Below are 17,825 nucleotides of genomic sequence, written 5' to 3'. Positions count from 1 at the left end.
TCTGAATAAAGGCTTGAAATTCATTGATTCAGTGAAGAAAAAAATATAATTGATTTTCATTAGAAGTTTACAGGATAACAACTGGAAAATAAAATAAAATAAAATAAAATAAAATAAAATAAAATAAAATAAAATAAAATAAAATAAAATAAAATAAAATAAAATAATAAAATAAAATAAAATAAAATAAAATAAAATAAAATACATTTTTTTAATGGAATAGATTGCTTGGTGGGTTTTGCTTGTTTGTTTTAAAAGATGACAATTTTGTTAATCAAACTATGAGTTTTTAGCTTTTCAAGTTACTATTATCTATAAAAAGTCAAGACGTTTTTCTTGCAACATATGCAAGAGAAGATTTTTACCACCTCCTTCCCCATCCCTCCCCCCACTGGAGTTAGTAGGAAGAAGACAGTTGAGTGAACTTATATTTATGAAAACAAATGTGAGTGTAATTATCTGTGTAATTGTTTTCCTACCTTTTTTAATATTTACTGTTACAACGAGTAGCACAGCTTAAAGAGTGAGCATGTTATTCTTTGTAGAAATGTTGCAGAATAGAAAAAAGCATAATAAGATATTTTCTGGGATTACAATTTATTTTTATATGTGACCTATTAGTAATGACCTTGACTCAGGACTATTTCCCAGAAAATTAACAACTAAATGGAATAAATGACCTGTAGAATAGCCTTGGGCCACCAGCTGTCCCAGCTGGCTATTAATCCCACAAAAGTGCTGCAGGTCTTGATTACTATGGCTTAATTAATATAATGATATGATGTGTAAGTGCTGAACTGCATTTTCTTTTTGTATAATTAACCTTTTGGGAATATTTTATGAATGGAGAAAGGTAATACATGTTTGTGAGAGAGATGTTACATTTTTACTTTCATTCACAGTAAACAAATACATTATGGAAAGCTCTTTGTGTGTTTGTACATTTCATACTTCTGAGAGCTTTTGACTATTGCAAGTGAAGGGCAGGGGCATGATTAGAAAGACTCATTACGTACTGGTTCAATACTTTGGTGCAATTGTTCATGAATGTGTTTTAGCTCTCAGACAAAGCAGTCTATGTATTCTCAGAAGGGGCAGGCAAAATTAAATTTTGCTGCTTCTGCCACAGGGAAGCTAAAGGGCAGAGAACAAGAGCAGAATCAAGGTCTGCTCAGATCTGAGATCTGGGAAAAGATCCTTTGAGTCACAAGCTTACTTTTCCTGTAGGTACTTGGGAATGGATTACTAAGGATGCTGTCATGAATATTGACAATGATTGCCATGGGAGTGGTAAATGCTGCTACTGGTGTGGTTGCCTGTCTGCGGCAGATGCTCCTTACACTCATTTCCTCCATGGAAATCACAGGAATAACACCAGCTTTCCAGAGCTCTTCAGAAAACTGAGTTATACAGTTAAAAAGTACTGTCATAAATATTAATTACCTGCCAGCATGATACGGTACTGGTGGTCGTAATTTAAACTTCTTTGGACCATAAACCTGGTCTTGCAATATCTAAAGCTCATTAGGGGCTGTAGTCATTTGCCTTCAATTAGAGAGTTCCTGATTGCCTTATTAGCTAGATTTTGAAAACTTCATCATTTGGTTACATCTGACTCATTACCAATTAAGTTGTATTACTCAAAGGATGGGTGAAGACATTTCATTTCTATCTGACTATTATACCAATATTTATGTTCCTAAAGAGATCATGTAAAAGTTTGTCATGGTTTAAATAGTATTTTGTCTATTTCATGCCTACATATTCTCGTAGTTTTCAGATGAATAACCAAAATACATTTTGAGCACCCATCTACCAAAGTACAAATACATGTATTGAAATATACATATGATATACTGTTTGCATATAGACTATTCTAATTTTACCACTACTAGGAACATTTTTCCCTTAAAATAAATAAATAAATAAATAAATAAATAAATAAATAAATAAATAAAAGTCATACCTTGTTACATAAATTCTCAGCTACTTTCTTCATATCCTGTAAAGGATTTCCAAGTAGTTCTCAGATTCTTAAAGAAACCTTTCTGCCATAAAATGCATTGATTGCCAGTTTATTTAATGTTTATCATCTTTTTATTTAGGAACACAAATTTAAAAACAAAATAAATCTGAAAATTTTGATTTGTTAGATATGTATTTACTTAGGAACAAGGGACATAATATACAGCAAGGTTACTGGAAGAGAAGGAAGGAAGTTAATTAAATACTTTTGCATTTATCTATCTTGCAATATTCTGCCTAATGTTCTCTATTTACTAAATAATGCATTAAATGCATTCATGTTATTTTCACTTACATGTGTAAAAATTGCATGAGAACTTGATATTGTAAAATAAGTCACAAAAATTTACTTTTCACAAATCCTCATATACTGAAAAACAGCCTGAAATAAATAGCATTTATTCTTCCATTAGACATTGTAAAATAATGACCTTAAAATGGGTAAAAGATTCTTGGGAACATATAGCTTCTTAAATTTATAGCTTCTTGGGAACACTTTATTTTGTTTGTTTGGTTTTGTCTCTCATAAGGAAATGGGAGAATCTTGTTGTGATCTTTCTGTAAATTTGTGTTTTTCCTGTATGGGAACCAGCCAGCTTTTTGACCAGCTGTTATTCTCTTGCACCCACATTTAAAAACAAACAAAACCGAACTAGAATGAAACAGATCCCAGCTTTATCCTTAAAGCTATTGAAGTTGGATGACCCCAAACTAAGATGTAATTTAATCTATGGGAAAAGAATAGTTACATCTCCACTGTATTTAAATTTTGTGAGGTTACAGTCTGTAAGACTATAATCACATTTGTTTATAACCACTGAACTTAAACCACAAAGATGAAAGGTGTCTATGTGAAGTCTCTCCCTCAAGCTGAGCCTTCTGGGTGAATATTAATCTAAAATAGAATTATTTTTTTCTTAAAATAAAAGCAGTATTTCTTTGCTGCTGCTGCTAATAATAATAATAATAATAATAATAATAAATCAAATAATTGTAAAACACTTCCTTTCTTGTAAGCAAAGGAAAGAAGTTAATCAGGGCTGAAACACTGATGTCTCTAGTATTGAGAGTGTGTGACTTGCACTTCGCATGGAAATTAAAAACTTGGGCCAAATATACAGGGAGCGGGAGCAAGGGAGCAGCATAAAAAAAAATAATAAATAAAATAAAAAAGTGAAAAAAACACTTTCAAAAGATACATTTTTTTAACATATTGAGTTAAAACTGCATAGCATTTGGTTTCTGCAGTAAGTTTGTCATAACAATGTAATGGGATAGGGAAGTTTGTCAAACAGAGGTTTGTCTCTGATGCCAGGTGAAAATCAAAACTATGAATGGGGATTTTCTGTCTTCTGCTTAACTTGCACTTCCCCCTGCCAATGTCCTGGTGAGGGGGAGGAAGTGGAATGGAAAGAAGTGAATAGCCTGGAGGGAAAGAGGGAAAGTGCAAGGTCAAGAAACAAAAAGCAGATGTTATGATGTTGGAAAATAGGACCCTTGAGGAACAGGAGACAAGAAGGTTAGGTAAAAGCTATGAAATTGGAATAAAATCTGCTTTATCTCCACGATTTCTCAGCATTGTTTCCCTCTAGGGTTGTGAAAAAAAAAAAAAAAAAAAAAAAAAAAAAAAAAGAAAACAAGAGAAAGAGAAAGAAAGAAAGAAAGAGAAAGAGAGAGAGAAAGAGAAAGAAAGAGAGAAACAGAAAAAGAGAGAAAAAGGGAAAGAGGGGAAGAAGGGAAGAGGGAAAGAGGGAGAGAAAGAGAGAGAGGGAGGAAGGAAGGAAGGAAGGAAGGAAGGAAGGAAGGAAGGAAGGAAGGAAGGAAGGAAGGAAGGAAGGAAGGAAGGAAGGAGAAGAAAGAGAAAGAAAGAGAAAGAGAGAGAGAGAGAGATAGAAAGAAAGAAAGAAAGAAAGAAAGAAAGAAAGAAAGAAAGAAAGAAAGAAAGAAAGAAAGAAAGAAAGAAAGAAAGAAAGAAAGAAAGAAAGACTGAGAGATCTGGAACTGTTTAGCCCAGAGAAAAGGAGGCTCAGGGTGGATCTCATCAATGTGTTTAAATACATAAAGTGTGTGTGTGCACACAAAGATGGTGCAGCCATGCTGTTTTCAATGGTTCCCAATGCCAGGACAAAAGGCAATGGGCACAACCTGCAACACAAGAGGTTTTATCTTAATATCAAGAAGCACTTCTTCATTGTGCAAGTGACTGAGCACAGGTTGTCCGGAGAGATTGTGGTGTCTCCCTCCTTGAAAACCTTCAAAAAAACATCTGGACATGGTCCTGGGCAACCTACTCTAACTGTCCCTGGTTTGAACAGAGGGGTTGCACCAGATGATCTACTCATTTAACCTTAACAGTTATTCTGTAGTAACTGGAGATCATAAACTGAACCTTTTCTTCACAAATCTATTTTAATTTGCCTTTGTAGCATTATAGCAAACATTGTCTACTTTTGCTTTTTGGATAGAATTTCAGAATAAGAAATGGAAAAGTGAGCTGCTGTTCAAAGAGCTGATTGGAAAAGTCAATATAATTGACAAAATATTTTGTTGAGTATTTGAGGTTCATCTGTTTTCCATTCTAGAATAGGCTATCTCACTTTTCCTTTACTTAGTGGCACTCAAATTCAAAAGCAATCCTAACAGAAAACTATATTTGAAGAAGCTGTTTTGTTTGTTTGTTTTGTTGAATTTTTTTTCCTGGTTAAAGAACTAGGATTTATCCTTATTCCTCAATTTCAATCAAACAAAATACACATCTAATACAGATTTGCCACCTACACAATCACAAACAAATATGTCCTATATTTAAATCAATCAATTGATACAGATAAAGTTATTCAGGTTTATTGTTGTATAACACAACGTATAAGAAAATCTTAATATATTCTCTCCTACAGTTCAGCATTTAATTAATGAATCCCTTTGAACATTTTTGCTCACTCCTTCCTGCTTTTCCTGCCTCTTCCCTACACATATTTATAGAGTTGTCAATGGTAGATACATAGCTAATGGTATTCATAACCCCTATTTAAGGATTTGAAAATAACAATTATGTTTGTTGTATATTACTTCATCAAAATGCTTACTCTTAAAATTGCAGTATCATATTATTGTTGAAATGAAAATAAACTTCTTTTATAGCAGGGTATTTCTTTAAATGTGCCATTTTTAAAATAAATTTGCAGCAGGATTTCAATAAAGTTTTTAAATTATTGAACAGTGTATGGCTGATGTACAAATATTTCATCCAATATTTGATGTTATGTAAGCCTCACTGCTATGGGCTAGCACACAAATTTTCTTAAAGGGTATGTCGTACATCACAAATTGCAATATTTCAAGATTGAAATAGACATTGATTTGCTTTAATGTTAATGACATAGTGACATGTTTGAGAAGTAGTCAATAGAATCTTCTTCACTTCACATAATACTGGCCTGGATACCAGACATTCGATTCATCTCCATTTATGCTGGTATATCTAAACCAGTCACCTGTATTTTGATTTAATATCTAGACTTCTTATATAGCTGGGAGAAAAAGAGGTGTTTAGTGGACACAGTTTAACTTAATATAAAGTAGGTAATTTAGGATGCATATCTGATTTTATATGAGAAGGTCAAATGAGTGATCTTTGAGTGCCTCTTGCCAATGCTTGCTTTCCTAATTGCTTTTCTCTTTTCTCTTCTCTCTCTCCCCCTTTTCCTCCCCCCCTACCCCCTTTAATTTCTTTCAGGGGTATGGGGTGAGTAGCCCTAGTCTCCTTTGAAGACTGTCTGGAAGGAAATCTGGAAGGATCTGGAAGGAAATTTTAAACTATTGGGGTTTGGGAAACTAGGCCAGTTTAAAACAAAAGATGAATTGTTTTGAAATACTTAATGTTTGAAATATATTTTTATATATTTTTTAAATTGTTTATACTTTAAACTTTCTTCTGTTGACTGTTGTTCTGTTGTTCTGTTTTACCTATTGAAAGTAAATATTTCTATTTTTAACTTTTCTTAATAATAGATATTTTAATTATGGAAATAAAACATTTTACCTCTTTTGTTCTATTTCTCCTGTTTGATATTCTCAAGCTAACATGCTGATGCTTTTCTTAAAGAAAAGATTCACTTTTTGCTTGTACAATGAACAACAGTTTGAACAGGTTTATGCTATTTTCTAGTATATTCAAAGCAGTCATGTTAATTTAGTAGCAGACTGAAAGTTCTTAATTTTTTATTCATTACATTGCTATGGTGTCAAAGGTCAAGAGGCAGCTACCTGGAGAAAGCTGGACACCTGGCTCCTGACAGATGAACTGCCAAGGTATGGGGAATCTAGAAATGTGAACAGATAAGATGACTAGAAATTTTCTCATGTATTGTCAAAGCTTCAAGAGATTTCATATGCTTGACCCCATCGATTAGTAACATCAATGTCATTTATTTTTACAGAGCACTGTCAGAAAAAACAAACAACCAAACCAAACCAAACCAAACCAAACCACCACCTCCACCACCACAACAAAAACCCTTGGAGCAATTCTCTGAAATTTCTTTGTTACTTTTAGCACAGTACATGTCTCAGAATTTGAATGAGCTCTGAGCTAACGTAACTGGAACTTGGAGAGTTTTCTGGGTATATTGCAAAACTGTGTGGATTTGAGAGAATGAAGGAGGAGTGCAGAGTTTACTAGGGGACACTTTTCTGTCTTCTTGGCTGCCAGACATAATCCTGTGTTTGTGGGACTGTCATGGGTCAGCACAATTTAAGTCGTTTTTTTTTTTTTTTTTCTTTTTCTTTTTGTGGTCTTTTTTCTTGTATTTGTCTGGTGCTGTTGCCATTGTGAATATATTACAAAGGATGTAGAGATGGAGGGAGATTTATTGTGTGTGGTAGAAAAGTGAAAAAAAATACTTGAAACCCAAAGTTCTTTTTTATTGACAATTAGAATACAGATCAGTTGCCATGTTTTCTGGAAAGAAAAAAATCCCCAAATATGAGTAATCCTCCAAACTGCTAACTGTTCTTTGAAGCACTTGTTTGAAGCACTCTGAAGCATGGATTAATATTTTTGTTCTTATGTCTATTACCTTTCAGTAGTAATATTTAAAAAGTGCAGTTGAGTGAATTTGCATTTTTGTGAATACATCATTCCTATCAAAATAATACTTTTCATGTGTGCCAAGGATATCCATTGCATGTATGTGTACATGTAAAATTTATCATTGATATACAACACCTCTGTGAAAGTATCTGTGACTTCTTAAAGCCTCATAAGCAAGACAAAGTCTTTTACACTACATGTGAACTGTTGCTTTAAATGGCCTTCTTAAAGCCTTATAGCCAAGACAATGTCTTATATTATATATGAACTGTTGTTTTAAAATGGCCTTGTAATGGTTACTCAGGTTCTGAATCCCACGATTCTGAACTCCACGATAGTTTAATGAATCGCTAGTGCGATCAGGGCCATCTCCAGGCATAGGCAGAAGATGCAGTTGCCTAGGTAGCAAACTGCAATGGGCAGCTTAATTATCTTCCCCTAGCTATGTCATATTGCTGGAAAGCCACTCTAGTTAGCTAATATTACTGGGTGTGTTATATATGGAGTGGCAATTCGTGTCGAAGGAAATGGTTGATATTAATAAAGAATGGGGAGATTTGGGAGTGTGGCCATGGGGGTCGGAAAGCCCCGTGGTTGAGATAACATTAGACTCTTAAAGCTGAGGCCATCAGGAATATAAAAGAGTTTAGAGGGAACAAAGAAGGGTGATTCAGGAGACTCCATGCAGTCTCGGGTTGCTTGTTCTCCAGCCGTTAAGGCATTGAAGTTTCTGGGTGTTTGCTGTTGTTATATTCAAAGTTGTTTGACCAATGAAAAGTTGTTTTGAAAAGAACCGCTGTGGTGAGAAGGGTATAAGAGGGGAGCCTGCCCTCAAGATTTATTTTTTTTTTAAAAGGCAACACGATTAAGTTATGTCACAATAAAGAAGTAAAGAAGTAGAAAGAAGGAATGAAAAGGAACAGGCTAGCAGAACGGAGACCAGGACGGGAACAGGCACATTGATTGCCTCATGAAGATAGGTTCAGCCAAACTCAGCAAACTGCTCAGAGAAGCTCGTACTGAAAGTCGCTACAAATGGGCGCACCGGAGCTAGAAAGAAGCTAAAGCTGAGAGAAGCTGACCCGCGCACACAACTGCCTCTCGCTGGTAAGCAGTTGCGCATTATGGGGAATCATACGTCCTTAGAAACAAAGAGTGTCCTGGTAACCTTACGGCTTATTCTCCTTCTTAACAATTGGACAGTTTATGAGCCTGAAACATGGGACCAAACTGAGGTCAAGGTGTGGGACTCTGCAACTAAAAACGACAAGGTTGCAGTGGGATTGCTCAGCACCTGGCAAGCAGTCTCTGAGGCCTTAAAGAGCCATGTGGGACCACAATCAGAAACGTGTGGTTTGCCAGATAGAGAGGGAGCTGCGGGCTCCTTTACTGATCTGACTGCTACGCCATCGGCCCCTTTGCTGCTACAGCCATCGAAGGCTTTTGCTGTTATGCCCCCTGCTGACCTGGACGTGCCTTTTGACCAAGGCCTCATTGGCCTTGGAAAAGAGATGGATATGTTTTTCTTCGATCTGGGAAGAACGGGATACATAAGGCCCGAAGGCCGAGTTGCTTGACAACTTAAAGTAAGACATATTGTTCAAAAGGAATGGAAAATGGAGACTTGTTTGTAATCAAGAAAAGCAATGGAAATTTGAGACTGTTAAGTCATGGAACTTAACGGATTGTTCGTTACCTTTTCTGATTGTACGTTATGTATAGGCATACTCGGGTTTAGTATGTAAAGCAGTGTTCTGTATATTTAGAATGTTTGATGTTCGTGTGTGCATGTTGGTGGAGCATAGACTCCCCGCACACCCAATGCTGTTTACTTGCCTTTTACACCTTTTATAGCTTTTTTTATACCTTTTATAAGTATAAATATTACAAAATTCAGATTGAGTTGAGACTTCATTTATAACAGGTGTATGAACCAGGAGTTATGGCTGCGTGTAACTAGGGGAGGGAAAAGAGGCAGTAAATTTGGCATGAAATTCTGCCATCTCTAGTTCATGTCTACCTCATCCCTCTATGGCTTCTTTTATTGCTGAAGGATCAGCCTTACCTCCCTCTCCAGACTTAGAATGGCAACATTTTTTTTTTTTTTTGTCTGTATTGCTGAGAGGTCTTGAGCTGGTTCCAAAAGCAGTTATGTTAGAAGAACAGAGAGAAATTCAATTGCCATTATAAAAAAACTATTTATATGACCTTTGTAAATGTTCGTTGTATTTTTCCATTTTTCTAAATGAATGAATGCCATGTATGATGTGATGAAAAATTCATAGAGTTTAACTTTTGAATTTACCCTGATGGCTCTTGTATTATCAAGTTTGATATTATCTTTTGAGAGGTATATCCAATCTTAATTAAAGACTTCAAATTACAGAGAATCCATCATACTCTTTGAAAAGGTCTTCCAGTCTTAATTACTACCACTGTTAATAATGTAGAACTTATATATCACTAAATTTTGAGCTTCATGTTCCAACTGTTTGATCATTTCATACCTCTTGCTGTTAATTTATGAACCCTCCAGTATAACCTCTCTGGGTAATGATCTATAGAGTGACTAATTTGCATCCTAACTTTACTCCCCAAAATTTAAATAGAACCTTCTCTTTAACGAGGATCAGCTAAGAACTATACCACTTTCTTGAGGTAATATTCAAGGTAATTTTTAATGTATTGGTTTAGGTTCCGGAAGGAGCAATTTCCTTAGAGCATGTTATCTATTTCATTAGAGCATTTATCTCTTACAGTTAGCGAAGTTTGTTACAGCTAACTTGTAACAGCAGGTTACATGCTACGCATGTGGTGCTACACTGTGTTGTGTAGACACAAACAATCTCTCTGGCAACATTTAGAAGTAAAAGATAATGACAACAAAGGCATTCAGAATAACAAAGTACAGATGGAGAAGACATTTTAAAAAGAAACCTGCTGGCAAAAACAAATTATCATGAAAAGCTGTAATAAAAGTGGAATCTTTCCAAAATTTAGTCTTTGAAAAATCAGGGTTAAATCCAAAAGAATTTAATACGAATCTCATATTCCAGTCTGAGAGGTAACACAGTTACACACTGTTGTCTGTAAAACAGCCGAAATCATTTGCAACTCGCTGGTATATTGTTATGACCTTAATATTTCTGCACCACTTTTCTCATATGAATTAAAGGACAGTGACAATTTATTTAACATTTAGCAAAGTAAGTGTTAAAATTAGCCTCTTATCATTAGTGCTTGGGACTAATTTTAAAATATACCATTGACAAAATTGGGCAACAATGAACTCGTACTTTAAAAAGACTTGATATCCTATACTTTTGACATTTTAGATGCCTAATTCTCAAATTGTTAAGGCTTACTTAAATATTTGGGGTTCTAAACCTCTTCTGTTTCAAAACAAAATAGGAGAATTAGGTGTGGAAGGATTCAGTCAGCTTTACAAAGGCTGCTTACCTTAAGGTAGTCTCAAAAAAGAAGGTTTTTATTTATTTTTTCTTTTTTTCTTTTTTTTCTTTTGCCAATCCCTGCCTGAAGATATGTACCATTTCCGTACACCAGGTGAACTAAACTGAGGGAAAATATCTAGCTGGAAACTATATTTTACCGGGTGAGATGCTGTGATTTTGTGTTTATCAGTTGTGATAAACCCTTATCCCGGAAAAAAGGAGGAAAAGTAACTAGATATGACGAGCAGTAAATCAGTCCTTTCCAAGTAGCCCTCATTAATGTTAGTTTAAAGTACTTGTAGAACCATACCTCTCCATGAAGTAGTACTTCCTAGTAATTTTATTAAATCTAATAGGGTTGTACAAAGAAAGATATCCCACTAAGTTGGATGAATGTGGCTTTTATTGACAGCAAAGCATTTAGGATGTTTAGGTAGAACGGGATAAGTATTATGTAAATTCAGAGCATTGTGCTACAAACTGCGATATTCCACTTTAACCTGAGAATTTGACGGTTTCACTGTTATGAGTGAAATAATAATGTTACTCCTGCCCACACTCCTTTTAATACAGTATTCTTTGTTCAAGTAAGTGCAGCGTTTGAATTCTTTATGATGTAAATCGTCTTAATAGCTATCTTAAATATTGTTTGGTTTATAAAAAGCAAAAACAGGAGATACTATTAATCACTGCTGCAACCCATATGAGTTGTAATCCATAGCTTTACAGTTTTTTAACATTTCTAAAGCTACTAAATATAAACCTGAACATTAGTATAATGAATAGAAATACAAAAAATATGCTTAGTTAAGATTTGTAGTTGTACTCTTTCACTATAATGTCTAATTTAGTATCTCCTTAATCATATAATTTGGAGACAATGGTGTAGATCATAACAGTTTTTATTTTCAGTCTTACGATTTAATTGCTATCCCTGTACGTTCTGCTTATCCAGCATGAACACTTCACATATATATTCCTCATGGGATGTGCAATATATTTAAAAATCTCTTTAAGCTAATTTTAATTTTCTGGTGCTAACAAATAAGCATACTGTATTTATAACTGATGGAAAGTGACCAGTAATGGTATAGGGATTTAGGCCCAAATCCAAGGTTTATGAAGTCAGTAGAAAGAACAAAAAAAGGCACGCACTTCATTGAATTCACAGCAGTGAATTTACATTAGTATTGCAAAGTTACAGCTGATATACCTCTGCAAAAAAAGGAATCATATGTTGGTTGCTGGCTCCAGCTTTAATGCCTACTTGTTTTTGTAGTTGTTGTTCTTGTTTTCTGTGAGGAGGAGAAGGTATTTATTTCAATAGTTTCTTAGACTTCCAATACACAAGGAAAATACTCAGCAAGGAAAAGAAAAGCCCTTCCTCTATCACTTTTCTGGTTTTGTTATGATTAACTTGGCAATCTACTCTATTTAATAAAGCATCATTTACGGATAGGTCACAAAACAGCTGAAATCTAAACAGCAAGCCTTGAATACTTAAATGCTTCCATAAATACAACATTGTTAGCATTAATTTATACAATTGGTAACAAGTTTCCATGGTGAAAAACGTGCACTGGTGTAGCTCTGCACAGGTATTGTTCCACTGAATCTGATATTCTTAAAATTTTGTAGTGCATTGTGTTGACCTGCTGCTGAGAGTCATCCTGAGATCTCACTGCTGTACACATCACCACTGACATATTTAAAACACTTCCACTGAAGACTTTGATAAAATTGCTTCCAAAGTAAGAATGAACTGTTCCATTTGCTTCATTTGCAGTGTCTGAGATAGTCATGAATGGACTTAAAATTACCCCTCTACACAGCTGGAATTTGTAAAATGCGGTTTCGCAATCTACTTAAGCTGGCCTGAAACTGTGCTGCCCTGTTGTGTCTGCACGAACAATTATGTAGCAATGAGACTGCCAACTGCTCTAACACAAAGGGGCTGGCAGGAGCATGCAGCCCGGATAGAGAAAGAGTGCAGCACTGCGGCTTTTGGCAGTAGCACCATCCTATATCTCTCTGCTGACAGTGACACCAGGCACTTTTCAGTCTGTGAGCACTCCAGTCTTACAATGCTGGAGAACTCCTCAAGAAAGAATACGGAATTGCTGCCTTTGCAATACGGAAAAACAACAAAACACCATCACCAAGAAAAACTGTTACTTTTTTTTTTTTTTCTTCTTCTTCTTCGCTTGTGCAGTCTGATAAACATAGTTTATTTTCATGTGTAATAAAATCAGAATGTTCTTATTCGCCCATTTGTGTTTTGTTGCTCTTGCTTTTAATTGGTTGTGACCATTAAATACTTCTTAATATAAATAGAAATAAGAAATATAAGGCCTGTAAGAGTACCACCACATGCTGTTTTGCTCTTTTCTGGGTAATCTACAATCCATTTCCCCTGTACTCACTCAAAACCCCAAAACATTGGAACTTCAAGCTGACAACTGTTTATATAGATTACATTTATCAAATTTTCTTCAGCAGCATCAGATTTCTCCCTGAGAAACTACTTAATTAGTTAACAGTGTAACATTTGTGGTCCAATCACATGTGGTTACACTGAGAGGAAGTGCACTTGTATATATTAAAAAGTTAGTGTAACAGATGGAGATTTGAACCCTGACCTGAGAAAGCAGTATACACTTTATTCTGGTACTAGTTTATTCCAAAATGTGTCAGCTATTAGTGGATGGCTGAGGATCCAACTCCTTATTTCTAATACAATTTATTAATGTATGTGGTTATATTATGAAAATGATTTCACATACTTATTGAGTAACAAAAATACATTGTATGCTGAAGCAGACAAAGGATTAGGTCATTTAAGAGTTAAGAGTTTTTGGTTAGCATCCTTTAAAGGAGAAAAGACCATTGTCCCTATGTCTTCTGTGTGAAAGGTGGGTGCTTCTGACCAACAAATGATATAGAAGAGAATCCATCAGACCACTGCATTCTCGTACAATGTTTTTGTTCTTGTTTTGTCTGTTGAAAAAAGAGCTATGCATGATGTATATTTGAAGAACTCCCAGTGAGTTAGATCTATGGGAGGATTTAGATTGAGAAACATGTATCGTGCTGGCTACAGTTAGGTTTAGTCTGAGATAAGCCATCCTGCCAGCATGAAGAGATTTTTAAGTGGTCAGAACTCTATCCTAGACTTGTAATGCCTCTGAAATGAAACCTCTACTTTAAATTTAGGAGCTTATATACTTTCGCTACTTGAGGAATTAGGCAGAAGGTTCAAGAGTCCATCATTACTGGATACCTCATTACCTCAGTCCAGATCCTACCTAAAATACCTGTCTCTTTTCATGTATATAGAACTATGTCTTGTACTTGATAGCAGCATTCATTCATTTATGAACTTTTGTATTATCAATATGCTCTTTGACACCGGCAAATATTTTGTTGCCGTCCAGCTGATTATCCCCTCTTCACTTCCATCTGTTAACACTTGGCCTGTACTCAAGCAGGATAACACTGCTAGCATTTTCAAGATCATTCAGATGGCTGATTTTGGTATTAATGCAGAATGCTATCCCTCAAGCGGTACACCACAGTATATTTCCAAAAATGACCCACTCTGATATTTAAAACCTGAAGTGACAGAGAGGTCGCTTCTCCATGTGTCAAATTCATTTTCTTGGTAGATATTTTACAGCACTTTTTTTCCTCCTGAAAGCCAAACAGCCTTGTTTTTCAGCTATTCATAGTTATGAACAGTATTTGAAAATTCAACAATATAATGCAATTTGGTGCCATATGCTCAGTGCTTCTATAAATAATAATAATAAAAAAAAATAGCAATTTAATTTACTTTCACAATTACTGACCACTCCTCAAACAACATTATGCAATCAACTATGACAGAATGGCACTTCAGGCTCATCTCATGAAAAAAGCATTGGTTACAATCCATGGTCACTATTTCTAATTACTGTATTAGGTTGATGTGGCAAGGTTTTGGTAGCATGGGCTGCCAGGGTGGCTTCTGTGAGCAGAGCCCAGCAGCTGCCCATGTCAGATCAGAGCCAACTTCAGCTGGCTCCTAAAGGAACCCACCACTGGCCAGAGCTGAGCCAGTGAGTGATGCTGGTTGGGCCTCTGGGAGAGCAGATTTAAGGAAGGGAAGAATGCTGTGCAACAGCATCTGGGAGAGAGGAATAAAAAAAAAAAAAAAAAAAAAAAAAAAAAAAAATGGAAAAAGGGAGAGAAACAGCCCTACAGACATCAAGGTCAGTGCAGAAGGAGGGCAGGAGGTGCTCCAGGTACCAGAGCAGCAGTTCCTCTGCGGCCTGTGGAGCAGGCTGTCCCCCTGCAGCCCATGGGTCCCACGTGGAGCAAATCTCCATGGTGCAGCCTGTGGAGAGGAGCCCACGCAGGAGCAGACAGTCTGGGGGGAGCTGCCACACGTGGGGGGCCCATGCTGGAGCAGTTTGCTCCGGATGGATGGACTCTGTGGTATGGAACCACGTTGGAGCAGTTCTTGAAGAGCTGCTGCCTGTGGGAAGCCCATGTAGGATCAGTTTATGAACAATGGCATCCCATGGGAGGGACTGCACATTGGAGCAGGGACAGTGAGTGACCATGAAAGAGCAGTGGAGATGAAGTATTAGGGACTGACCATGTCCCCCATTCTCCATTCCCTGAACTGTTCAAGAGGAAGGAAATGGAAGAGGGTGGTTGGCGTGAAGGTGTTTTTAGTTTGCTTTTAGTTTTTCACTGTTCTAGTCTGTTAGCAATAGGCAGTAAATTATATTAATCTCCCTACGCTGAGTCTGTCTTACTTGTCATGATAACTGTCGAGTGATCTTCCTGTCCTTATCTCAGCCTTTGAGCCCTTTCCTGATACATCTCCCCTTTTCCTTTGATGAGGGGGAATGAGAGAAAGGCTGTGATGGAGCTCAGATGCATAGCAGGATAAAATCCCCATAATTACTTAAATTAACTCCTCTGAAGTTTGGTTCACTTAATTGTTTCTCATGGATGCCAGTTGGATCCGTGAGATTGTTTGCTTCTTTTCAGTTGTAGTATTGTACCTATGGGTAGTATTGTAACTATGGGTCTCTGCTGACTATTGGAAATTGCTAATTGAAAGAAAATAATCGAATGTTAGTTGCAGCACTATTCTTATTTTTCCAGAGTATTTCCCTATCCTTGACTATTTTAGCCTCCAAGCCCCTGCTCAACAAAGCTATGACTTTCTTCTTTTTCAGTTAAACTTTCCCACAAAACATCTAGTACCTACCGGAGATTCTTCATTTAGTGCTGCTCCCAAGACCTCAATGACATACTCCAAAATGTATGAACGACACTGCTTGCCACCAGCTTCAGTAGAAGCTGAACTCCAAAAATGAAAATAATAGTCATAAAATATATACATATATATATATTCTCTTTATATAACAAGCCAGTGACTACTGGAGTCTTCTGCAAATTAATCAGGAAAGTGTGCTTTACAGCTGCCCCTGGAGAAGTAAGAGGTCTTTATTTATACTTCTCACTTAAACATAATTATGTGAAAATGGCAGAAAGTAAGGACCTAAAACTAGGTGAAATTATACATGGTTAAAGATACTCCTGCTTTGCCATTTGCTTAGCAGAAAATTAGTCATAGTTATTCTGACATTACAACATCTCTGATGTTGTGAAAGAGCTTCTACAGAAAAAGCAAAATCTTCTCACAGAGTGAGAAGGCATCTTGGAAGCGCTTTACTCTTGCTTTCAACCTTACAAAGGTCCTCCACATGTCCTGTTCTTTGGGGTTACCTAAAAACTTATGGAAGAAGTCATACTCTGAGATTACAGTATGTTCCAGAACTGGTCAGCCTTGGGAAAGTAATAATAATTATAAATAATAATAAAAATACCCACACCTACATAAAAGGTACAATGTACAGCATAATGGAAATAAAAGGAAAAAGGGTTGGGAGGTTTCCATTTGTAGTGTGCCCCACTGTTTCTACTAATTTAAATAGGAAAGCAGCTTGTATTGTTGTTTGACTTTTCCCCTTCCTCTCCTCCTGTAATAACTTCCTCAGTAGCATGAAATGGCAAAATCTTTATGGTTTCAAGGTCAGGGAAATATATGCTGATCTTTGGCGATTATGCAAATTTCTTCTGATGGGAGGACAAGATCCAGGCAATAATCAGTAGTTTTTCCTCCTATGCTAAGTGTGTAGGTCACATATAAAAAAATAATAACAACAATTAAAAAAAATAATAAAGGGTGGTACCAGATGTAGTTTATCATTGATTGTGCATAATTAATAATCTAATACTGCTCAGGTGCTCTCCATGGCACAAAGAAACAGAATCAGTATCCATTAACTATAGCCATTATACATTCTTTTCAATATAGTTATAAATTGGGTAGATTAAGAAATACTTAAACATGCAACTGTATTTTCTAAGATATTCGGGGGAAAAAAAAAAAAAAAGTTAAGATGAATATAGGTTAAGCCTGGGAAGAAGTAGTGACTCATGCTCTTGGGTTGATTAAAGCCCACATGAAGTAGGGTTTATAAACACGGTAGCCGGTTAACATTTCAAAAAGCTCACACTCTTTCCCTAGAAAGTACTTACTACCGAAGAACAGCTTGGTTACACAACCAGCTTCGCAAAGCTCGGAAAGCCGTCACCAGCAATGCAAACTGCGATTGAAAACCGAGAATGGCGTTGTGCCTCTTGAATGTAGCGGGAGGACCACGGGGCACCCAGCGGGCGAGCCAGCAGCGCCTGGCGGCCCTTCACCGCATCGCTGACCGTGAACGAATCCAGGGGTAATGTTTTGTACGTCTCATTACGGTTTTATATTTTACTTCAGAAGCCTACAGCTGAAGCTGAAGGAGAGCCATTTTAACGCCTCGCATCAACTAAAGTGCCCGCTCAGGGAGGCGGTTACAGAAAGCGGGACCCCTCCAGCGAGGGGATGCTCGCGGTCTGGGAGCTGCGGGCACTTTCACCTCTTCAATCCTCCCTCGTAAACTTGCGAGCCCCAGACCAGACGGCTGCTGCTGCCCTGCCCGACCCCCGCCGCACCTCCTCTCCCACCTGCCTGCTGCTGCCCGCACACCACCACCTCCCCGGCCGCCCCCGGACCCTCACCGCGGCATCGGGGCGGCCGCCACCGCTGGAGCCGCCCAGCCCCGCCTCTCCCCCGCCCGCCCCCCCCTCCCCAATCCGCCGCCGCTCCCGGGCTCGGCCACCCCCCCGGCTCCGGCTCCGGCCCTGCCCCCGGG

The 17,825-nt window shown here is 37.1% G+C and overlaps 1 long non-coding RNA gene across 1 annotated transcript in view; it reads right to left on the bottom strand.

Annotated features, from left to right (window-relative positions):
• The window catches only part of LOC106018653 (uncharacterized), a 68,002-nt gene extending 50,403 nt beyond the window's left edge, over positions 1 to 17,599 (bottom strand). Inside the window, exon 1 of the long non-coding RNA XR_003495606.3 lies at positions 17,170 to 17,599. This is a non-coding gene — a long non-coding RNA (uncharacterized lncRNA). The remainder of the gene's footprint in view (positions 1 to 17,169) is intronic.
• Positions 17,600 to 17,825: the final 226 nt, after the last annotated feature.

Source organism: Anas platyrhynchos, chromosome 2 (genome assembly GCF_047663525.1).
Source record: "Anas platyrhynchos isolate ZD024472 breed Pekin duck chromosome 2, IASCAAS_PekinDuck_T2T, whole genome shotgun sequence".
Classification (NCBI taxonomy): domain Eukaryota; kingdom Metazoa; phylum Chordata; class Aves; order Anseriformes; family Anatidae; genus Anas; species Anas platyrhynchos.
The sequence above is the reverse complement of the archived record's forward strand: the minus strand, read 5'-3'. Positions and strand labels throughout refer to the sequence as shown.